The 8,554-nt window shown below is 48.0% G+C and overlaps 1 protein-coding gene across 3 annotated transcripts in view; it reads left to right on the forward strand.

Moving 5' to 3' along the window:
- The window catches only part of elmo1 (engulfment and cell motility 1 (ced-12 homolog, C. elegans)), a 102,311-nt gene that overhangs the window by 11,128 nt on the left and 82,629 nt on the right, over window positions 1-8,554 (forward strand). For 2 of the 3 annotated variants that reach the window (XM_062530303.1, XM_062530305.1), the window contains exon 1: window positions 8,546-8,554. This exon is cut by the window's right edge and continues 273 nt beyond it. The exons of the other annotated variant lie outside the window; for it this stretch is intronic. The gene's annotated coding sequence lies outside the window, so the exon portion shown is untranslated. Of the gene's footprint in view, window positions 1-8,545 lie in introns of those variants that run through there. 3 annotated transcript variants of the gene reach the window in all.

Consider the following 8,554-nt stretch of genomic DNA (forward strand, 5'->3'; position numbering starts at 1 on the left):
AAACCATGCTGTGTTTGTGCCTTCAGGAGAAGTGGAGAATCGTTCGGCTTGCCTTGCACTCAAACACTTGTTTTCGGTTGGGGGGGGGGGGGTTGCGATCGTTGTGTTGCTTGAGCAGAGCGGGGGTAATGGAACGTGACGCCATGCAATTATGGCAATGTTTTTGTTTTCTCTTCCTTTGGGGGGGAAAAAGGAGGATTAGCTTCAATTAAAATCCTGTATGTGTGTTTGTGTCTGCCTGTGTATTTTCCATAAACGAGTGAAGCAAAAGCATTTGGCTTCACTGTAGCGCTTACCTAATCCCACTGCTCCATACCCGCTCCCACACATGCAGTGACTGACTGGGATCCTAAAACTGCTCAATGGCTCTTTAAACACGGCCCATACAGGGACTCGAGTGAGCGCAACATGAATAGCCTACTCGGTACACATCCGTAAATTTTTTTTTTACAGACGTTTTTGTGTGCCTGTGAAACCGTTTCACCCGTCTCTCCCAGAGAAATGGTATTGTTTCGTGTCAAGTTGGAGTGGCCACCAAAAAAAAGATCCCATGTGGCCCTGAATGCTCGCACTGCTGTAAGCCGTGCTGTCGTCGCAATTAACTTGTAATTAGTTTAAGCCCCGCAGCTACCTCATAACGATTCCAGTAGAGTCTGCAGTATGTGTGTGGCAGAAGCGGCTACTTTTTTTTTTTTTTCCCCTCTCTTTTTTCGATGCGTCAACGTGCCTCTGGTCTTTCCTCCCCGAAATCGTTTGTGTCGCCTCGGCTGGAATACCAACGGGGGCCGGAGCGTTTATATTTAGGGATTTTTTTAGGAAATGGCTCGTTTCCCTTCCTCTTTCCTGAACATGACAGGAACCCTGAACCCTATACCACGGGGCACTGGTGTGCTGGTGAGGCCTTTTCGAGCCGGAGCTGCTCTCTGTTAAATATGTGATTTGGAGAGTTTATTGTGCTTGTTTGACAGCATGCTCTCGTTTCTTTGTTTTAACAATGAAGTGCGGAGGAGTTAGTGCAGCTCAACAATGCACTGAAACTCCTCCGATTACCTAATGCATGTTGTCGAGTTTCAGTTGGGGATTTTTTTTTGTTTGTCCTTTTTTTTTTCAATGGGAGAAGGGCTGCGTTTCATAACCGTATCCGTGTCACGCTGTCCTTTTTATAGAACGGTATTTTAGAAAGAGCTTGTGTGTGTGTGTGTGTGTGTGTGTGTGTGTGTGTTTATCTAGCCAGCCTACTGCCCACCTCTGCCCACTCAAAGCTGAAGTGCTCCTGAGGGCGCGGAGAGAGGAGCTCTTGTGAGTGCGCAGCCGAGGCAGGCAAGCGGTGACCACCGATAGCTGGCCAGCTCTGTATCTGTTTATATATTTTTTTCCTTTCTTTCTTTCGTTTTTATTTACCTAACAGCCACTTGCCCTCTGAGCCTGTGTGCCAGTGTGCCTTCTCTTACCTACCCTCTACAGCCCACTCATTCACATTCTCTCCATTTCTTTCTCTCTCTCTCACATTAACATTCATGAAGTGAATATATTTTTTATAACCTTATTCATAGACACAAACAGTCCAAGCACTCTTCACTTTTAATTGCAGTCTTATAATAGTAAACCCATATAGAGGATGCAAACCTGTGACTGCGCACATAGCATGCTCTGTGGATGTGGATGTCCAGACTTGAAGCTCTTATGATGCTGACGATGCATCATACACCCTCCTAACTCGTATAGTCAAAATGCCCATGATGTGAATCGACGCTCACATCAATCAAGCACACCCTCACATTGTGGACAAACACTGTGTTTTATGTTTTTCTTACATGTTGATGCATGTGTATCGTAGGCCCCCACGGAATTAGAACCGTTTTAGTTCTGGGACCCATGAGCACTTGGGTCAACCGGGGTCAATCGCTGTAGAGAAAGCAGCATAACCAGCAGCCAGGCCAGCAGCAGACCTGCTCCCGTTCAATATCAATCATCCAGTGATTACTAACCAACTTGCGGCATAAAAGTTTGTGTGCTGCTGACTAGTCCCCGAAACAAGAGGTGGCATTGGTTACATTAAGGTAAATCAGTCCATTCTACCCTGTGTTTAGCCTGGCTAGCGCCTACCACTTCTACCATTTTTTTATTTGAAAAAATGCCCAGATCAGTTCATTGGGCGCCACGGATGTCTATCAAATGCGTCTGTGCATTGCTCATCATGGTCTTGCTTTCTCCCCTGTTCTGTGATTGGTCGCCAACATCCGGCGAAAATGTGGGTGTTACAGTAGTTTCCAGACTGCCTTAGCAGCGTGAAAGAAATCACCGCGCAAGGCAGTATGGGAACACCCAGGCTACCCTGTGTTAATAACGACCTACTCTCTTCCAGTCAGACGTGGGCGTGTTACACTGTTGTGAGAGCTTGACTAGAGATGTTGTTGACCCATGATCTAGTTAAAACTGTGCAGGGTGGAGGGACTGCTACTGCTATCCACCATTTGGATCTTCTCCCTCTTGATTTTGCCACAAGTTATGCGATGTTAGCTGTGGAATTCCAACCCATCTTTCTTTGCTTCTGCTGATGATGATGGTCCTGTGTGATTTGAAAACCCTGTTATTTGGGTTGGGGGGTGGTGGGGTTGTGGTGAGTGTGTGAGTGTGTGAGTGTGTGAGTGTGTGAGTGTGTGAGTGTGTGAGTGTGTGAGTGTGTGAGTGTGTGAGTGTGTGAGTGTGTGTGTGTGAGTGTGTGTGTGAGTGTGTGTGTGAGTGTGTGTGTGAGTGTGTGTGTGAGTGTGTGTGTGAGTGAGTGTGTGTGTGAGTGAGTGTGTGTGTGTGTGTGTGTTAGTGTGTGTGTGTGTGTTAGTGTGTGTGTGTGTGTGTGTGTGTGTGTGTGTGTGAGAGAGAAGGATGGGGGGGGGGGGGGGTCAGTGATGGCATAGCTGGAGTAATTAGGGTTGAAATGCTCCCAGTGGCGCTTAGGGACGTTGGTTAAACACAGGCCTTGGCACACACAGGCCTCTGCATAGCTATCCCTCCTAACCACCACCTCACTGACTGTGTGTACACTCACTGGGGTATGGGGGTTATGCGCAGGCACACGCGCACACACACACACACACACACACACACACAAACACACACACACACACACAAAGATTGATATAGACACACACAGAATCAAAAGAATTCACATTCCGTTACTCATTCATTAACACACATTCACACTCACTGCAGTCACTGACTCTCCCTCCACCCCCCGCCCTCTATCTCTCTGGCTCACTCACTCACACACACACACACAACACAGAGAACATACAGTGGGGAGAGTTCAACCGTTTTCTCTTTTCTTTTTTGGGGGGGTGGGGGGGAGCCCATAGTGATGTTGAAAGGAACAGCAGTAACAGCAGCAGCAGCAGACATTCCTGATATGGAAGTGCATCAGTGGCCGGAGCAGACCACAGCAGACCACAGCTCTCTGGACCCCAACCCTCGGATCGCTTAATCTCTCAGCTATGCAGTCCAGCCCCCCGAAGAATGCCCCAAAGCCCAGAGAAGCCATACTGGAGTCTTGTGGGGACAAAAAGAGGGGGGGGGGGGACGACTGAGGAGGGGGCTCTGGTTTGGCTCTGAGAAAAAGGAGGTGGAGGGGTGGTAGTAGTGGTGGTGGTGGTGAGGAATTCTGGAATTTTTGGGATTGCTGTCATCTCCTCTTTTCCACTGTCGAGCAGAGCTGGAATTCTGCGAGCGCAAAAACCACTGTGGAACGAGGGGCCCCCGGATGCATTGTGGGTAGCTAGCGCAGAAGAAGTCTTTTGTCTGAGGAGCGCACTGGTCCGACAGGCCTCCTCAGCCCGGCTGAATGCCTCCGTGTAGTGTAGTGTAGTGTAGTGTAGTGTAGTGTAGTGTAGTGTAGTGTAGTGTAGTGTAGTGTAGTGTAGTGTAGTGTAGTGTAGTGTAGTGTAGTGTAGTGTAGTGTAGTGTAGTGTAGTGTAGATGTGGCGCTGCCTCCTCCTCTTAAACTACCCCGCCGCTCTGCTCTGCGGCTGTACTCATAAAGTCTCGCAGTGGTAATTGCCCATTGTGTGAAACTCTCTCTGCCGCCTACCGCCTGGGTATTGTCCCCCCCCCCCCCCCCCTCTGCCTTTCTAGATACTCCTTGGCTTTGCTTTTATGTCTTTTCTTTCTGTTGCCTCTTGTCTTTGTCTTCCCCCTCTCTCTTGTTCTGTTCTTTCTTTGACACTCTTTTTGTTTCTTTCTCTTTTCGTTCTTTCCGTCTCTCCTGCTATGTCTCCGTTGTTCCCTCCCACAAGTGTTTAGACAAACTTATGTTCTCCCTCTCTCTTTTGTTTGATTTTCTTCTCTCTGTCCCTCTCTCTATCCCTTTCTCCTTCTTCACTTCTCGCTGTTCATCTGCTGTTCTCCCTTTCTCTTTCCCTCCCCTACCTCTCGCGTTTACCTCATCCATCACCCCCCCCCCCACACACACACACACACACACACACACACACACACACACACACACACACACACCATCGGCATGAGCAGGGTGTGTCGCCACGGTGACAGGCTGACATCACCTCGTCTTGACCCATTTTGGGTCAGTGTAGCAGCGCTACCCGCTGCGCTGACCGAGCTCGGAGCAGAAGGTCACTCAGCCGGCGTCCCTCGCTTGGTCTGTGGCCACTCCCAGTGTCGGCGGCCACACGTCCATCAGGTGAGCCACGGTCAAGCCGCTCTCTGCCAGGGCCCCAAGTGGTCCTCCTCCTCCTCCTCCTCCTCCTCCTCTTGCCTCAAATGGCACATGGCTGGGAATAGCTTTAAATCCCCTCTTTTATTAGCTGAAGTTACTGGAAGCCAAATGGCAGAGTGTTTTTTATCTTGTTGCTAATGGTGAAAGGTCCTCTCTCTCTGTGTGTGTGTGTGTGTGTGTGTGTGTGTGTGTGTGTGTGTGTGTGTGTGTGTGTGTGTGTGTGTGTGTGTGTGTGTGTGTGTGTGTGTGTGTGTGTGTGTGTGTGTGTGTGTGTGTGTGTGTGTGTGTGTGTGTGTGTGTGTGTGTGTGTGTGTGTGTGTGTGTGTGTGTGTGTGTTCTTTCGGTATTTTAAAGCAGTGAAGTGTTTTCCCACATTATGCACATACAGGGACAAATTATGTCGGCCTTATGTAACCAAGCTCAAGTGTACAGCTGGGTCTGGCTGGTCTTTTGAAGTGGCGTCTTTTTTGTGAGGGATGGTAATGAAACAAAATGAGATGATTGCTCTGTGGATTCACACACCTGTTTTCTGCATGAACCATCTAAAAAGCATCTCTCTCTCTCTCTCTCTCTCTCTCTCTCTGTCTATCTCTCTCTCTCTCTCTTCTTTTCTCACTCTCACTGCGGTGTGTTTTTGATGAAAATAGGGCCCATAAACTGAAAACAAACACAAGTTGTTGCGTTGTCCCTCCTCTGCAATAAAAGTGATGCCATGGTCTGTTTTTGAATGAGTTGGTTGGGAATCCAGAGTTTCTGTCGCTTTTACTGCATAATGCAATTGCACTCCAACTTTTTTTTTTTCTCACGCATATGGGTTTTCAAAAGCTCTCAGTCCTCCTTCGTCTCAATCACAGAAATCCCTCTCCTGATCCACCACGTCAGAAATTCTGTCTGTGTGTGTGTACACACTCTCACACTCATACAGTACACTCACTGGTGCACACACACTCACTGATATGCATACACACACACACACACACACACACACACACACACACACACACACACACGTGCACACACACACACACACACACAGACACACATACTCTCTCATACACACACAAGGGGGTCTTGGCTGCAGCGACTTCTTCTGTCAGAGGAAGTGTCAGTGTGTGTGTGTGTGTGTGTGTGTGTGGATGGGTGGGTGGGGATCCTCATCTCAGTGGGGGGTGGGAGGTGCAGCGCTCTGAACCCAACTAATTGGAAGACGGAGCATCAAATATGCATCTCCAAGGAAACCACCAGCTCGGTGGTGGCTACAGATATGCCTGATTTTTTTTTCTCTCTCTCCCTCCCTCTCTTTCAATCTGTCTGGAACTTTCTGGTTTTTGAGGTCAGAGAGAGAGGGAATATTCCGAGCCCGATCTCTGAGATGGCTTGCTTTGCTTTGAGCTACTAGTTCAAACTCTGGAAGGAAAAGTTTGGTTAAACAAAAGAAAGAGCATAACTCTAAATTGTTGATGGAGCCAGGAGTGAGAAACCTAGGGAAGCCTGATCAGGAACAAAGCCTTTGTACCTTTTTTCACCATGAAGTTCTGCGATTTACAAAACAACCTTAGTTTGGCATTCGGTTGGAGCAACGCTCCATTTGACACAAATAACTTTCGCGCAGTTTTACACACTCTCACACTTCAGTGGCATCACAGTACCCCTGCAACTTCACTTTCAAAACCCTAGGCTGGATTTAGTTTAACCAAAATAATCCAGTCGATTTTAAATGACACAATCCAAGTTAGGATTGTCACTTCTGGAATATGATGAAATATCATGTTCTTTGTGCGTAGGAGCAGAGACAGGATTGTATTTACAGTGATGTACATCAAGGGTAAGACAGCATGACTTTGCATAAAAGATCCATCAGCTGCTGTAACTTATCAAAGAAAGTAGTTGATCATCCCATTTTACGTGATCCACACTCAGTCAGACCCTGATAGACACACATGGACACACACAGATTAGGAAGATTTCGGATGTGGAAGAACACATAATTGAAACAGTAAGCATAAACGACTTATGAAATGTAAAAATCATATGTTATGATTCAAAACATCTTGAAGGAGAACGTAATACCTCATCTTCGGGATATGCGCCTTGGAAGCTACATGTATATCCCAAAGGTGATGTTGTTGTGCTTGGCCTGAAAGAGAACTAGTGTGGGCTTGATTTATGTGTTGACCGTAGCTGAGGTAGGCGGGTCTGTTACGATTTGTATCCCCGAGACCGGATCGTGTGAGGTCAAAGGTCAAGAGGTCGGCTGGGCCCAGGGGGCATCTGGGTGAGAAGGTGAGGACTCGCCAGTAATCTGAGGCAGAAGATATCCCATAAGATGTGTCCTCTTGGCCTAAATGAGTTAGTCATGCTTTTGAGTCATATTCGTTTGCGTCATTGGCTTCAGTGGCAGGTTTTTACTGCACACTAAAACTAGCCGTGCTTAATGGGGGACATATTAATGTTGACTATACAGGGCCTAACACTGCCCAAGTCCCTTGTGCTCCCAATCTCTGATTCATATCTTCATAATAAAAAGAGAGAGGGAGAAGAGCAAGCTCTTTTGCCCAGCTGTGAACTGAGTCTGTGCTGAGGGCTTTCACCCCAGAAGAGTGCGTGTATGTGTGTGTGTGTGTGTGTGTGTGTGTGGGTGTGTGTGTGTGGGTGTGTATGGAAGCGCCGTGTCTCTCGTTATCCCCAACAAGAGGCAATTAAGCCATCATCTGTCGCTGCCCTAACACGCTCTGACAGGGACATGCAGAGAGTTCCGGCGGGAAGTGCTTTTTTTTTCCGGAGTGTGTTGTTATCGTTTTTTGTCGCTCTTGTTTCTGTCCTTCCTCTTCCAGTCAACCCATGTGAGGCCTGGGTTCCGTATTGGAAATAAACGGAAGGCCCTCACCAGGAAGGACAAACCCAGAGACAACATTAGAGAGGTGGTGTGGTAGGTGGTAGACAGAGGAAATGAGAGAGAGTGTGTGTGTGTGTGTGTGTGTGTGTGAGAGAGAAAGAGAGAGAGAGGGGACGATGCTGTTGGGTAATCACCTTCTTCTTTGTCCAGACATCTAACCTCTGTTGTGCAAGGTACTTGTGGTTTTGAGTTGGAAGCCTGTGAAGAGAGTTGTAAGCTCTTGTGTGTGTGTGTGTGTTTATGTATGTGTTTATGTAAGTCTCTACTGTGTTTGTGTTTCAGTATTTTGTCTTTGTGTGTGTGTGTGTGTGTGTGTGTGTGTGTGTGTGTGTGTGTGTGTCCTTCCCATCTCTGCTCAGTAGCCCTAGCGCATTGATCCATCAGGGCCTGTGCGCTCCAGCGCTGCATTTCAATGCATGACCCCAGAAGAGGACACAACATTTTCTCTCTCTCTCCCACTCTCACTCTCTCTCTCTCTCTCTCCCTCTCTCTCACGTTAAAAACAAATTTCCGTCAATACCCCCCCCCCACCACCACCACCACCTACCTCCTCTGAGCTATTAATGGGGTGTTCATTCAGCCGGCGCCACTGTACACACTGAGTGTGATCGAGCAGCGTGTTCCCATCATCGAGGGAGATCAATGTCTGGGGGTTTTTGTGCCCTCTCATTGGAGCCGGCCAGTGTTTTTCTTTGGAAGTCAAGACGAGGTGACCTGTGCGCTCTGCGTTTAATCTTTTGAATTCCGCGCCTTCTCAATCTCTTGCTCTATCAGTTCCCCTCTCTCTGTCTTTCTCTCTCTCTCTCTCTCTCTCTCTGTGTATCTCTCTCTCTCTCTCTCTCGCCTTTCCTGCAGCTGTGTGGCGGGAGGCTCGTTTCCTCTTTGCATGACAAACGCCTACTTCCTCCTTCTGTTCACCTCTCTGTCTGTCA

This window comes from Sardina pilchardus, chromosome 24 (genome assembly GCF_963854185.1).
Source record: "Sardina pilchardus chromosome 24, fSarPil1.1, whole genome shotgun sequence".
Lineage (NCBI taxonomy): Eukaryota > Metazoa > Chordata > Actinopteri > Clupeiformes > Clupeidae > Sardina > Sardina pilchardus.